Genomic DNA, 16,332 nt, shown 5'->3' with positions numbered 1-16,332 from the left:
GTCTAAAAAATTTAAGAATCGCTTGTTTGAATAATGAAATAGAAGGAAGATTTCGTATATTTTCGCCCAGGTTATTCCATTCATTGATGCAAAAGGGAAAAAAGGAGGCACGTTAACGTTCAGTCCTACAAAATGGTGCCTCAAATAGTGGTTGTATCCTCCGCCCTGCCCTACGTTCCTCCTCCCCTCTTTGGGGAGGAAGAACATTTGAGAGATAAGCAGGTGCAAAGCCATTGATTATTTTATAAAAGTAAATTAGTCTTCGACTTAGTCGCCTGTCCGACAGGCTTTCAAGATCTAACTCAAGATAAATTTTTTCTCTGGATGTTCCTCTGAAACATCCAGTTATCGCAAGACCAGCATCATATTGAACTGATTCTAGTTTTTCAGTAAAAGTGGAATTACCTGGACGATCATACACGACATCTCCATAATCTAGATGTGGTCTAAACTGATAAACGTTAAAGCCCAATGGAATGGCATCTTTTTTTAAAAAAGAAGACTTTACAATGTTATTCCAAAAATAGACCAGAGCTGACAGGACTCTTGGAAAGAACAGATTCGCCAGGCAACTCAAACTAATTTTGAAAGCCTCTCTGTTTTTACGTCAATTCTCATACAACTTAAAAATGATTAGGGAACTTCTAGAACCCATAAAAAATAGTGTATGTAACAAGGTATTTAAAATTACTTCTTTTTATCAAGAGGCATATGAAGTACCAATGTCCATACAAATAAACTTTTTTTCACGGGAAGTCTCATATGCGCCGTCACCGTCCTTTATCAGACAGTAGACAAGAAATTTGACACAGTTGAAAGCAACTCTTGATGCTAGAAATTAAAAAATGTTTTTACAGCACGTTAAGAAGAGTAAAATAACAAAAACAAAGTTTATAAAGGTGAACAAAGAACATGTCTGGAAAAAAAACTATGGTTATAATATGTACATAAGTTAGCTAGTAATATCAAAATATCACTAGAAGCATTTGAAATTTCAACTATCCCACATTTTGAAATTTGAATGATAAGAACTGTTTTTGAAAATCCACCAAATAAGAATTGAACAGTGCAAGCATTCGTTCAGCTAATTACTCTCACGAAACGCAGATTATTGGACATGTGTTTTCAATTGAAAGCCAACATTACTGAATTCCATTAAAATTTTAATAAGAAAGTCTAAAATTCCAAATAAAGATGCTTAAAGTAATGAACTTAAAGTTGAAATTCAAACTATAGCCTAACCTCAAAATTTTGAAAATATCAAGAAAAAAGTATATATCTATGAAGTAAATTCTAGCTAAATAAGTAAAATAATAAAACACAACAAAAGATAAACAAAATCAATGACCTAAAATAAAATCTTCAAAAATCAAATAAATTGACAGAGCATATTTTTAATCACCGCAAACCATTTTTTCTCATTTGCTTGTTGATTATTTTTCTCTAATTTTAAGCCACTAATTCTTACGTAAAAATCCCTATATTCTGAAAATTGAAAAGGCTTGAAAATACTAAAAGGCGTATAAGTTTACGGAAAGTTTTAATTAAAAATTTATCCTTTAAAATGTTGACACATTAAAAATAAATAGCCTCTTTATGGTTAAAACCCCCTTTAAAATATACTCACAATAAATTTGGGGCGTGGCAAATATACTGTTCTCTATGTCGTCAGAAATATGGAAATAAAATATAATAAAAATCCAATGAGATAGATCCTATTTCAAGGAACAAGCATTAAAAATTGTTTTTATTTTTCACAAAAAATGTAGAAATTACTTAAGGTAATCAACTCAAATTCAACAGAAAAATTTTGAATTCAAATCTTCTGAGGAAATAACTTTATCCGACGAATAAAAATGAACAAGCAACAGAATTAAAAGATGCCGTATATGTCGTAATAATCCTAAAATACCATTTTTTTTTATTTAATGAAAACCATGGAAGAACAAAATATGATCCAATATAAACAAAGAGTTTGTTTTTCCTCGATGAGAATCTATGCAATGACAGTTTAGCAGTATTCTAATAGTACACTTAATTCAACCTATAAAACTCTTTAAATAACCTCTTTCTTAACTTTTTTCATTAAATCACAATCACATAAAATACACTTCTCATCTTTCAAATCCAATCCACAGCTTTTACAATTTTTTCCGTCAACAATTTCTGGAATGTATGTTTTATGTTTTTTCAGGTATTTTACTGTATCAAAACCACTTTCTCGCAAATGAACTAGTTGAATGAATTCGTGTCGAAATATAGGTAGTGTTTCGTGAATATCTTTGAATTGACTGGTGCTTCTGTTCACGCCCTTCCATACTATTGACACCAAGACCTAGATTATATTCTGAAAGAGTTTGTTTTGCATGATAGGGTGCAGCATTGCAGATCGTCCAAAAGCTTGGCGTTACCTTATCTTCAGCTAAACAGCGTGACTTGAATAAGAGAGTGCAGCTGTTTTTCATAATTTTCAATTGATTTTCATCAAAATTCCCGACACGAACCGTACTTGAAATGATAATGCGGAGATGGATAAATTGAAAATGGATACGGTGTAGAACGAGCTTTGATGCATTAGTTGTTACATTGTTCAAAAGAAGTTCAATTAGGCTTGGGAAGTTTTTCAAAAATGCTGCACTTTCCTTTCCTCTGAACCGATATGTGAATCTTGTATCTAACTTTCCCTTGGTATCGTTAAACCATTCAGACACTTTCTTCATAAGGAAATTACACCTTAACTTTTCTTTAATGAAATTCAAGAATTTCCTAAATAATAAATTTTCAGGAACATCTTTGAAACTGGTAAATTTGTGTAAATTTTGTCTATTTGTTGAAATGGCAATCAATTTTATAAACATTTCCTTGACAATGTTATTTTTCAAATGCAATGGTTCGGCCTTGGCTCGATCAATGTATTTCTCAACCAAAGGGGTTTCATACTGTCGACTTTTTAATTCTGTTGCGATGTAGTGAGTTAAGTTGCTTTGCTTAGTAGCATCTGTGCCTTTTGATTTTGCAAGCTGTTGTTCTTTCTTTTGAGCGGCTTCAGCATCTTTGATTCGCTTGGTGTATGAAAAAGGTTTCCAATCTATACCCATCTGTTTTGTAAAGTCATTTGAGTTACTTGCATTGACATTTGCAAATGTAGAAAAGTAATGAGCGTTATTATTCAATTCTCCACCAAGAAAACAAAGCATCTTCATATCGTTAGGAAGCTCTGAGAGCTTGAATTCAACTTTGTAATCTTTTCCATTAACATTCAATGGGAATACCTTACTTTCAAGATATTTGGCATCATTAATAAGATCACACACATATCTTCTAACAACCGTTGCTGTTTCCGAAACATTGGCACCAAAAAGTAAAAAGTTTTCAGTGCTGCTGGCAATTCGGTAGGCGGCGTTCAAAAAAGACAATAAAATTGATGTTCCAGCTCCTGGTGCTCCATCTCCACCAAGTGCCATTGCGAACAAAATTGAATCTGGGTCCTTTTTTATTAATTTTGGAAAATTGATCAATTTATCGGTCCGATTCTCATTGACAATTAAATAGACATTTAGTGACTTCAGAAGATTTTCACTTGATGTGTAGTATTTCTGCTTCCAGTCACCTAATGCTTGCTGTTGAACTCCGGAAACAAGACTTGGTTTCGACGTCATTATATATTTTGCAAGGTCTTTAGATTTGACTCTACTTGTCAGAGTATCCATCATTCCAGTAACTAGGGGGTCAATATTTTGACTTGCACCATGTATAGCAGAACTGTTTGTGAAGACCGTGGCATATCTTTGGTGGTTGGTTTTTTGCGACGATTGATTTTGATTCTTTTTGAAATTGAAAAAGCAGTATTGAAGCGAGAGCGTACAGGTTGAAGTCTCTTCAATTTGACATCTACATGCTGGATATCTTTAACTAAGCTGGTAACAGTTTTATTTTTGTGAGACAGTCTGCGCCTCAATAGCTTAACAGTCCTTTGCTGATCATTGACACTTTTCCTTAAACCGTTTAAAGACACTTGCAATTCCTCACTTTGGTTCTGCAGTTCTGATTTCAATCTTTCCTGCTCTGCTAACTTAATTTTCATATCATCAAGACTTTTTGCATTTTTAGTAAATTGGCCAAGGTAGCTGTGTTTGGCTGCCAATGCTTTAGATTTTCCTTTTGGAGGCATCGATTAAAAAAAAGAAAGTCAATATATAACAGAAAGATTAATAAAAAACTAATAGCTGGTTACATTACCATAAACATTTTTTGTGACATAATGGCATTTCAATGTCATGGTATTTGTTGCATATTTAAAAGTTATACTAATTGGCTTCTCCTCATTTGCCAATACTTGTGCACGGCTTTTGCAAGAAAATTACTTCGCTAAACAGTCTTTAACATCATCCTCACTTAAGGCTGTCAACTGTTGAGCGTGGTAACGGAAATGACCAAAATGTGCGAAAGTGATCCAGCGTACTTTGGGTTTCACTTTTTTGTTACACTCCGTCTTTGTCTTGATTCCAACAGGAGAATGGAAGTCACGAATACAGCGAAAAAGTTGGTAAAATGTGTCTTGATGAATATCTCTGAGAACAACAACCGTAAATGGATCAGAATATTTTCTTTTAAGTGTCAATTTGCGTTTGATACTTTTCAAAATTTCTGTAACGTGCCAGATAATTAAGTTGGATATGCTAGACTTGTGTTCATTAAGCACTTTGTAAGTGTCGAGCGGCTTGAAATTTATTTCATTATTTATATTTCTGAAAAATAAAACAAATATTGAACAACTAACTGTCAGTGAAGCCGTTAAGTCATAATTTTGAATCAAACAATCTTTAACAAAACTAAAATGAATTGTCATACAAAACAAATGACAAAGTCGTGTGACTTGGGTCCTGTGACAAGAAGCAAGCCAATTGTCAACAACGTATCAAATGTTTAAAAGTAGGTGAATACTGAAATTAATCTCTCGCTAAAAAAAAAACCTAATGAAACCAGGATGAAAGAGTATTTATAATTTGTATGATGATGCATGCAGCACATAACCATTTTCTGACTTTTGATCACGTTTTGGTGAAGTTAACACCAAAAATAGCAAGGCAAATGAGTGTAAAGATAAATAAAAATGGCGCTACGAAAAGCCAAACATTATGAGATTTGAAATTGTTAAATCTGGGTGATAAAATGATGAATTGAAAAAACTAAAACAACAGAAAGTCAGATAAATCCATTAAGAATCATTAGCAATACTTTCTATTGGAGGTTATGTGGGAAACCAATGCTCCTTTACAGGATTTATTACCCTATATAGAGAGAAAATAGCCACACAAGCCATGAAAATCAACCTGAAACAGGGGTTGTTTGCAGGGCTGCACTTGCAAAGCTCCATGTTTTCAGTTAAGAAAAGGTCTTAGTTTCAAGGTATATCTTTTAGTTATCTCTACAGTAGCCCCTAGCAACAAAATTCAACTGGTTCATATCTGACGATTTTTGAAAATGTGGTTATTAAAAGACGCCCCCGATGGGCGAAACCGCCCGCGGAAAATCGGAGCGCGCAAACTTCAGCAAAATGAGGCCCGCCTTGGCCCGCCGTGGGAATCCAGGCTAAGAGAATAGCTGAAAGCTATTGCTCGTAGCCACCATCAACCTCTTTAACTCTCTCTCGCGGAAATATCAAGACGTTTCTTGTAAACCACAAAAATGTAAGTTATTTTAATCTTAGAAAATCAGTTCAATCTGATTGAAATACCTGTACACAACTTATTGATTCTTCAAGACAAGTTAAAGATAAAATGTCTAAGATGCGTTTTTCTAATTTTTTCCTCAGAATGAGTACCATTCCTACATCTGAAGAATCGAACAAAATGACTTCTGCTTCAACAAATAAGGATCAAGCACTGGGCGAAATTAGAGCTTTCCATTTTGGAAAGATGTTGGAGTGTTCATCTTTAACATCTTTCCTCAATTAGCGAAAGACCATTTTTACAATTTTGTGGAAATTTGTTGAAAGATCTCATTTCTTCATATTTCCAATTTTGGAAATTTCATCTTCACTATCTTTCCAAAAAATTGAAAGATGATATTTCTATGATCGTGGAAATTTGTGAAAGGCGGTCTTTCTTCACTTTTCCAATTTTCTAAAATATGACTTTTACTAAATTTCCTAATTTTAGGAAGAGTGAAAATTCCAATCTATGGAAAGTTGTTAAAAGTAAATTTTTTCCAATTTTACAATTTTCGAAAATATGATGACTTTTACTAAATTTCCTAATTTTAAGAAGAATGAGATTTCCAATCTATGGAAATTTGTTAAAAGATGATTTTTTCCATCTTTACAATTTTCAAAAATATGACTATTACTAACTTTCCTAATTTTAGGAAGAAGAGTGGAATTTCCAATCTATGGAAAGTTGTTTTCTTCACTTTCAAATTTTCAAAAATATGATATTTACTACCCCCGGAACCGGATCAAACGATTCAAAATTATCAACCCTACTTATTCCTAATATCCCTTAATTAAAAGCTTCACTTTTTGGCATAATCTATTCTATATAAGATAGTGCCATTTTGAGGCATATCAGAAAATCAAGGAAAACTTTGTCAACCCACTTTTCAAAGTCTAAATGTGTGTGTGTGTGTGTGTGCGCGCACGCTCAAAATTTAGCGCTTTTTTTGGTTATGGCGCGTTGGCCATCTTGAATATTAATGAAAAACATAAGATTTCTGGGGGTCAAGAATAACTTGTAAAAATATCCTTTTTTCAACTACGTTTCAATACATGATTAATTTTCAGAATATATAAAAGTCTAAAATAAATTTGATCTCTATGCACCTAGCAAAGTGTGAAGATTGTGCTAAACATGTGCTAAATAATTAAAAACGACTTTGAGTTGTTCGGTTGTAACCCCCGGTTTTCATTTTCGTCAACAAATTCATAACATTGGAAAAATAAGTCTTTCAAAATTCTGGTTGATGAAAGCAGGAAGCAAGCCAAACCAAGTCGTTGGAAGAAGACTGAAGCATAAGACCTGATTTCTCCCCTAAGCCTTTGTAAGTACCAAATTTAGCTACTTTTCAGAGTTTAGCCACTTGAATATTAGAACTGAAAATGTCCTTTTTGCCTTTGTTTTTTTGTCTTAGCTGGAATAATTTTTCTGAGACTCTTTCACATGCTTTTCTTGGCACTTTTTCAGCAGTCTGTCACATGTTTTACGAGACTTTTGTAAAGTTTATTCAAATTAAATAAATAGATATAGAAATCGGTTCAATGGAAACTGGAATAGCCGTCCTTTATTGGGAAGGGGGTTGTACTTTTACGGTGTGACGGGATTGGCCCTTTTTAATTATGGTATTATGGGATTTGACGAAAAAAAACGGGAAAAAGGTATTTAAAAATTAGACGGTGACGGTATTTGGCCTTATTTTTTGTCATTAGCCGGTATTTGAACTTCTACAAACCGGTGTGACGGTGTTATTATTATTTTCAATTTTTGGGATTCCGGGCAAAAACTTTGACGTGAAAACGGTATTTCAAACCCCTACAACCCCCCTTTATTTGCACTTGATATGTTGCATTCACATTGTGATTTTCAGCAGTTTTCTAACATTTTTGTGGAAATTCCATGCAGTCCAATTGAGGCTAAGAAGGGAACAACTAAACTAGGGACTAAACCTTGAAATTAAAATAATTTTTCCCTCCAACCTACCCATCTTCAAAATCTAGGGTTTGGGTATTGACAAACCAACCTTTCTAAGTCCAGCCTGGTCCATTTGTTATGAAAGGGTTGTGCTCCATATATTTTTTTCAAGATTTACAGAATAGCACAAAGAAGTATGAAATCTACGGTTATTGCATCAAATTGTCTCTTGAAAATTGTAATTAAAACAAATTAGCTAAACTAAAGTGAGAATGAAGTAAATTTTTGGTTGTTTTGGTTTTTTCATAATGATAGAAATAATTGTTCTCTGATTACACAAAATGTTAGGCATTTTAAATGGGATGGATAAAAGAATAAAAAAGTTTCAGCTTTAAATTCTTTCAGCTTTTTTTACAGCTGCGATTAGATAATTATTTAATTCAAGCTGGTGTGTAAATATGCTTTACTTCTCACCTCAGGTCACAACGTTCGGCAATGTGTTGATGTGAACATGGATAAAATCATTGTCATTGTTCGGCAATAAATTTTATATTGTAAGTATGTATTTTTCTTCAAAAATTCTTTTGTATTCAACACAATTAAAATCAGAGAGCATTCCTAATTAGTTTAACTAATAAACTGAATTCGTACTAGAAACTTTTCTCCTTCAGGCATCAGGGAGATGCAAGCAACAACTTGACTGCTGGTATCATGTACCAAAATTGATAGTTTTTAAGATTTCTGGCAGACTTGATAAATTAAATGTTTTTGTATTTTCTTATTTTGTTCAGGAGAGATGGTCCAATCAAAGTGTTGTAGGATGCTGGATTTTCAATATCGATTAAATCGACTTATGAATTTATCCCAGCCATTCAAATGATTGCTGCATACCAATTTTTATAGCTATATAGTGGAAGCTGACTTTTGAACAATTATCAAATGAATTTGATGTAAACTTGGTTTTGCCTGTGCTTCATGTTTTTATCCAAGTTTCCTCTTTGGAATATATACAGTTTACCATTATTTTTAGTTTTTCATTTAATTTGAAATCAATGGAAATCAGATTATCTTGGCAAGAGTTTTTTATATTATTTATTATTTATGTATTAGTTTTTTAGATCCTCAAAATGATTCATCATTAGACTCTGAAGCTTTTAAAGGGTGCCTAGGCAAGATTGACAATGATTTTTTTTTTGCAACCTTAGAGTTTTCTAAACATTTTAGAAAAAAATAACCCTCAATATATATAAAGTTAAAATCTGGTTTATGGTAGCTGAATTTAATTTCTCAAGCTTTCTTCCTCGACATTTTTAATTATTTCAAATTATTATTTGTGATTAGATTAAGTTTTTTATAAGAATCGCAATACTCAAATATTTGCAAACTTTTAAAAATCATGCTGAGCCTCAAAATATTTTTCAGTTACAATTTATTTGTCTTCCATTTATAAAATAAACGAGGCTTAAAATTATTCTTTTGGCTTTTGAAATTTGAAATCATTAGTTCTTGTTTCCTTCCTCTTTTTCTCACGTTTGAGACGATACTTGATAGTTGAATAGAGAAAATTTTGACGATTAAATGAAAGATATTCCAAAAATTGAAAAATTTGAGGCTTTCCTGGATTTATGTAATTCTTATGAAAAAAACTGTGTACTATAGATTTTATTTTCATATCACATGCATGATTAAGTGACTTTTAAGTTATTGATGTAAAAGCATATAATTATGAAATATTTCATTAGTCAAAATTTTACTCTTAAATTAGTAGCATTAATAGCAAGAAACGCAACTTGTCACTAATTATATAACTTCTAATTTCTTGTGGGAATTAGAGCTTTCAGCTGTTTGGAAAGCTTTCAGATTTCAAACCTTTGTAACTTTCCATTATTGTTGAAAGATCAAATCCCTAATAGCTTGGAAGATTTAGAAATAACGTAAATTCCACGTTTTTACAACCTTTAGAAAAAAGAATTTTCAAATGCTTGAAGATAGCCTAACTAAATTTCCAATCAATGTGAAAATATGAAATTTTTGAGCAGTATGGAAAGATGTGGAAGATTGATATTTCCTCGTATTTCCACTTTTTCGAAATATGAACTTTCTAATTGTTGGAAAGTTAGAAAGATGATATTGTGGAAAGATGGAAAGGTAACCTTACAAACTTTCCAATCGATGTGGAAAGATGAAATTTTTGATCAGTTGAAAGATGTAGAAAGTTGACATTTACGTATTTCCACCATTCTGAAAAGTGAAATTTCTAATAGTTGGAAAGTTGGAGTAATGATCTTTCCACTGATTGGAAAGTTAGAAAGATGACCTTGTGGAAAGATAGAAAGGTAACCTTATTAACTTTCCAATGGATGTGGAAAGACCATCATTCCACTCATTGGAAAGATGTCGAATTGTCACATTTCCACGCCTTTCCACACATTGGAAATCTCTTTTTTCGCCCAGTGAAGTCGAGAGTCCGTTGAATGCAGATTCCCAAACCCTCAGTCCAAAGGACCAAAATCAGGATCCGGCTGAGCAAATGTCTAGAAAACGTCGAAATATCGAAGAAAGTGACAACACTGTTCCTACTAATAAGTTTGCTAAAATTGAGGAACGTTTCGACCTGTCTAACAAAGACAAAACAAACTCTTGGAGTATCAAATCTGAACTTGCGGAGTATGCCATTAAACAGATGAACTCCTACACTAACGATGGTGATATAAAGAATGAAATTTTATATCAGTTTCCGATACCAGACAATCTAAATAACAAAAAGGAAATGGATTCCAATATTAGATCGCTTCTATCTGAAATGAGAGCGAAAGAAACTTTGTCGCTTGACAATGCGTTTGAATCAGTCCAAGACAAAGTCTTGAATGTTTCCAAGACAAAGTCTTGAATGTTTTTGTACCCCTGTCCCAAGTATGGGAATTCTTGGAGATCCAGAAGGATTAGGCAATTGAGCATACCTCATGTGGGAGGAGGAGTTTACATCAGACATGGACGACATCCTTCGCTCAGCAAAAGACTGTGCAAGACTGATGGACATGGCAGTCACCATGCTTCGACAAGCCTTTAACAGCATATCTTATTACAGAAGAAGGAATGCATTGTTGTCAATCCTCAAAGGGGACAAAACGAAAGTGAAGGAAACGATGAAGGAGAAAAAAGATATCCTTCAAAAGGATACGTCGTCTAATCGCCTTTTCGGAGAGAAATTCGATGAAAAGATGGCAGAATTCGTTAAACTCAAGAAGAAATCTAAAGAATTTTTCAAGGTAATGGACGGCAAAACGAAATCGTCCGTTAATAAAGAGAACAGAATTGGGCTCAACCAGTCCTTTCGTGGGGGCCCCCTACCCAGTACAAGTGGAAGGAGGCAGAATTTTTACAAAGCCAACCAATCCCAAAGTGGAAACAACAGAATTGGTAAGTCCAACTTCTTCTTCATTACAAACAAATTTAGTACCAATTTTGTCTGTTCAGGACTATCCAAAAGTCCACCGGTTAGTGAAAAACCTGTTTCCAGTCAAGTTGAGTCAGAGGCTACCACTTACGACTAGTTCTAGAGATAGTTCAAGGTTACAAAATTCCATTTATAGACACTCCACAGCAAACTTTTTTGCCCAAAGCAGGCAACTTATCCAAAGAAGCTAGTGGAGCAAAAAATAGAACAGATGCAGTTGAAAGGTGCAATAACAAAAGTAAAACCTTGCAAAGACCAGTTTCTCAGCAACATTTTCACAGTTCCCAAAAAAGATGGGGGGGGACAGACCTGTGATAAATTTAAAACATTTGAACAGTTTCATTCACTGCCCTCATTTCAAGATGGAGGGGTTGTTACTTGAACTACTTTCAGCCAACGATTGGATGTGCAAAGTGGATTTGAAGGATACCTACTTCTCCATACCCATCCATCAGAATTCTTACCTGCTCCACTAGTATTCACAAAATTATTGAAAGTTCCAAAGAAAATTACAGATAAGATTGATAATTTATCTGGACGACATTCTTTTGATAGCTTCATCCAAGGATTCATACATTGATTTTTCTATTTCAACATCTGGGTTTCGTAATCAATGTGAAAAAGTCAGAATTGACTCCAACGAAAAGGATAGAATTGTTAGGGATCATTATAGATTCAGTGAAGATGGAAATGTCTCTATCAGAGGAAAAAGTTCAGAAAATTATTGTGAAATGCTTGAAAATGCTGGACAAGAAAAAAGTTTCTATAAGGGAAGTTTCTCAGCTGATAGGGAAATTATCATCCACAACAATGGCAATCCTGCCAGCTCCTTTTCAGTACAGGTTTCTACAAAAAAAAGTAATTCAAGAGTTGAACTTTTATCTATCATACGAGAAACAGATTGTACTCTCCCCCAGGGGAGAGCAGAAATAGAATGGTGGATAAACAACATACGTTTGGACAATGGAAGGTCTCTTCTTTGGAAACCACCCCAGTTACTGACAAAATCAGATGCCTCAAAGGAAGGGTGGGGAGCTTACTGCCAAGGAAAGAAGACCGGGGGACCTTGGTCAGAAAGGGAAAGGGACCTGCACATAATTATTCTAGAATTAAAAGCAGCAAACTTTGCCATATTGACATTCCCCCAAAACAAGAGTCATCTGAACAGCATTCACATTCAGATGGACAACATGACTGCCCTCTCCTACCTAGTGAAAATGGGAGGGACAAACAACCAGGAATTAATGAGAATAAGCAAGCAAATTTGGAATTACTTAATTTCCAAGGGGATCACACTTACTGTAGAATATCTTCCAGGGATATTAAACAAGGAAGCGGATTTCGAGTCCAGAAATGCGAGGGATTGCAGCGAGTGGAAACTAGACCCCGGAGATAGACCTTTTTGCGTCAAGGGTCTCCAAAGAGCTGAAAAAGTATCTCTCGTGCTTTCCCCCGTTCAATCTGATAGGAAAGGTGCTAGCAAAAGTTCAGAGGGAACAGTCATACTTAATTCTAATAACACCAGCTTGGCAAACTCAGTCTTGGTTTTCAAAACTAATGGAAATGGCAGTTGCAATTCCAGTTCTTCTTCCCTCATACGAAAGCCTTTTGAGCAACCCAAAAAAGGAAATTCATCCATTGTTAGAAAACCACTACTTAAGACTCCTGGCATGGAAAGTTTCAGGAAAAAGGTATCTTCAGAAGGAATTTCGGAAAGAGCTTCCAATCTCATCTCCAATGCAAGAAGAGTTGGAACAAGATCTGATTACGAATCGGCCTGGAGAAAGTAGATTGTTGGTGTAGTGAAAAACAGATTGATCCCACTACATGTGATGTATCTATAGTTCTAGACTATCTAGCACATCTTTTTTATCATGGTTATAGGTACGGCTATATTGCAGCCCATCGGTCTGCAATTTCTGCCTATTAGTAGGGGGAATTTTGTTCGATTTTTTGGAATCGCTCGAATATTTTGTTAGAAGCACTTGTTATACATTTTTGGAAAGCTAAGGGGTAGGGGAATCAAAATTACAATGTTTCCAATTTTTTTTCGGACACTTTGGTGTGATTTTCGGACAAATATGACGGTCTCAGGCAAAAATCATAGGGTTGAAAATTAATGAAAATTTTAGCTCGAGAAAACGGAGACCTGTTGTATATTTTTGGAAAGCTCTCAAAAATTAGATTAGAGATATATTGCAAGTATAGGTGATTTCTGTACCTAACTCGAGATATTAGCCCTTGAAAACCGTGTTTTTCGGCCAGAAACAGCTATTTTGTCCAGTTTTTGCCCTTTTTGAAGCTCAATATCTCGAGTTAGGTACTGAAATCACCTATACTTGCAATATATCTCTAATCTTAATTTTTTGAGAGCTTTCCAAAAATATACAACAGGTCTCCGTTTTCTCGAGCTAAAATTTTCATTAATTTTTAACCCTATGATTTTTGCCTGAGACCGTCATATTTGTCCAAAAATCACACCAAAGTGTCCGAAAAAAAATTGGAAACATTGTAATTTCGATTCCCCTACCCCTTAGCTTTCCAAAAATGTATAACAAGTGCTTTGATCAAAACATTCGAGCGATTTTACAAAATGCCCTCTACTATATCATGAGCCGATTAAAGGCATTTTGGTTGGTAAGCATCCTAGAGTATCAAGTCTTTTGACAGGGATTTGTAATGAAAGTCCACCATTGCCACGATATAGTTTCGTTTGGGATGTTGAAACAGCATTAGAATTCATTGAGACTCTTCCTTCCTATTGATGATTTAATTTCTGACAAATTACTTACTTATAAATTGGTAACCTTGCTATCTTTAATAGAAGCCTCAAGAGTTTCTGAAATAACAAATTTGGATATCGATTTTCTACTGAAACAACCTATGGAAGCCGAGAAAGGTCATCTGGCGATTTCTTTCAGAATCTGTCGAGATTTCCTTCAAGTTGTCGAGATTTCTTTCAAACTGTCGAGATTTCTTTCAAACTGTCGAGATTTCTTTCAAACTGTCGAGATTTCTTTCAAACTGTCGAGATTTCTTTCAAACTGTCGAGATTTCTTTCAAACTGTCGAGCTTCCTTTCAAACTGTCGAGAATTCTTTCAAACTGTCGAGCTTCCAAAAAAGCGTCGAACATTACACTGGGGGAATCACCCTATTATTATCCACTTGTGAAAAGTCCATGTGCCAAGCTTTTCTTTAACGATGTTTTGCCATAGATGTGGCAATGAAATTAGGGACATCTTTTGTGGCAATTGTGGCACACAAAAGCGGAACATTATCGTCAACACTCTTGAAAGAGAAAGGGATATAATTGAGTACTATTTCAGAAGGGGCTTACAATCCGAATCAATTTTATTGTTTTCGGCTCATAACCATGCGTTGAATATAAGTCTATGCACATTGAAAAGAAGACTGAGAGATTATGGGCTAAGTAAAGCTGGTGGTGAAGTCAGCGACGATCAACTTCGGCAAATCATAAGTAATGAGATTGAAGGGCCAGGCTCCCAACTTGGCTATCGAGGAATGCGGAATAAATTACGGACTACGTATGGGATAACAACTCCTAGAGACACTGTAATGAGACTCTTAAGAGAGATAGATCCTGAGGGCACCGGAATGAGGAAGGCTAGAAAGTTAAGAAGGCGTGTTTATTAATCTGATGGCCCTAATGACGTGTGGCATATAGATGGCTACGACAAGTTGAAACCCTACGGACCCATTCATGGTTGTGTGGATGGTTTTTCCAGAAAGATCATATGGCAAGTCAAATAACAACCCAAATATCCCGGCTAACTTTTTCATCAATGCAATTAAAGAATTCAAAGTGCTTCCAAGGGTTGTACAAACCGATCGTGGTACTGAAAATGGTGTCGTGGCTAGAATCCAGTCCCACATTCATAACGGTATCAATGCTCACCGTTATGGTTAATCTGTAAATAACCAGAGAATTGAAAATTGGTGGTCGCATCAACGTCGCGGTTACACAAATTAGATTATCAATTACTTCAAAGAAAGATAATAAAGCCATTATCTTCGGAGTAGTTTACAGTTAACTCCAACTGGATTGGTGCTTCCTATTTTTCTTTCCCGCGTGTGGAGATGTCCTGCGTTTGGTTTATGTTCCCGCGGTTTTGATGATGGAATCTCTACATTTTTTTTGGAAAAAAATGAAATCGCGACACTTATTGAAAGCTCGACAGTTTAAAGGAAATCTCGACAGTTTGAAAGAAATCTTGACAGTTTGAAACAAATCTCGACAGTTTGAAAGAAAACTCGACAGTTTGAAAGAAATCTCGACAACTTAAAAGAAATCTCGTCATATTTTGAAAGAAATCACCAAATGACCCTTCTCGGCTTCCATAACAACCTGACGTTTACGTCTTCACTTTTTCTCTAGTTTCAAAAACCTGGAAACCAGGTCAAAAAGTACCTACGATGGAATTTAAAGTTTATGACAGAGATGTCAGTCTCTGTGTTTGTCAGACATTAGGTTAAGTCATGTACAGTCTCAAGGTGGTTAGTAGACATGCTTGGGCTATGTGGCATTGATACAAAAACTTTTAAAGCTCACTCGACTAGTGCAGCTTCAACCTCGAAAGCCTCTTCCTCAGGTATCTCTCTAACAGAAATTTTCAAAAAGGGGAAGTGGAAATCTGACTCAACTTTCCGAAAGTTTTATCACAAGGACATATTTAAAGAATCTGACTTTCAAGGAAGTATTTTAGCATCTAAAAAGCTTTGAAGAGAGGTTGATGGTGGCTACGAGCAATAATTCAATGTTTTGTTGTTTTTTTGTTTTTCACTTGGTTAAGCCCCACACTGGATTTTCAGAACATGACATTGGCATTGCATCTAGCAAAATATCTATTGGCAGCGGAAACTCCATGTAATGACTCCAAAAAATTGGAGCACGATAGCCTGATAATGGCAACTTTTTAGTGCTTAATTCTTATCTTACTGTGTTTCTTGAACTAAACATCAACACGTCAAGCAAATAAGTACACCTAAATCACTTGTTTGAATCACAATTTTAAATAAAAAGCTTTAATTTGAAGTGTCGCATAGAATATCGTGAAGTCGGGTAACTTGCATCAGTGGAGGGAGACTTGCATAGCCATCAAGTGTCTGACCAATCAAAGCAGCAAAATTTCAAAATAAATTAACTACGCAGCTCCGCTCGCAGATCTACTCTACCATTTTTTTTCATTTAACTTTGTATTTTACCAGCCAGGTCATTCATTTGAGGGCTA

The 16,332-nt window shown here is 34.8% G+C and overlaps 2 long non-coding RNA genes across 2 annotated transcripts in view; both read left to right on the top strand.

Moving 5' to 3' along the window:
- Positions 1 to 16,332, top strand: part of LOC136824902 (uncharacterized) — a 366,918-nt gene that overhangs the window by 46,946 nt on the left and 303,640 nt on the right. The gene's annotated exons all lie outside the window — the stretch shown is intronic.
- Positions 6,841 to 8,773, top strand: LOC136824873 (uncharacterized). The gene is made up of 3 exons (XR_010849182.1): positions 6,841 to 7,038; positions 8,105 to 8,179; positions 8,417 to 8,773. It is a non-coding gene; the product is annotated as an uncharacterized lncRNA (long non-coding RNA).

Source organism: Clytia hemisphaerica, unplaced genomic scaffold (genome assembly GCF_902728285.1).
Source record: "Clytia hemisphaerica strain Z4C2 unplaced genomic scaffold, Clytia hemisphaerica genome assembly, whole genome shotgun sequence".
In the NCBI taxonomy this organism is placed as follows: domain Eukaryota; kingdom Metazoa; phylum Cnidaria; class Hydrozoa; order Leptothecata; family Clytiidae; genus Clytia; species Clytia hemisphaerica.
Note: the sequence above shows the minus strand (reverse complement) of the source record. Positions and strands in the feature narration are given on the sequence as shown.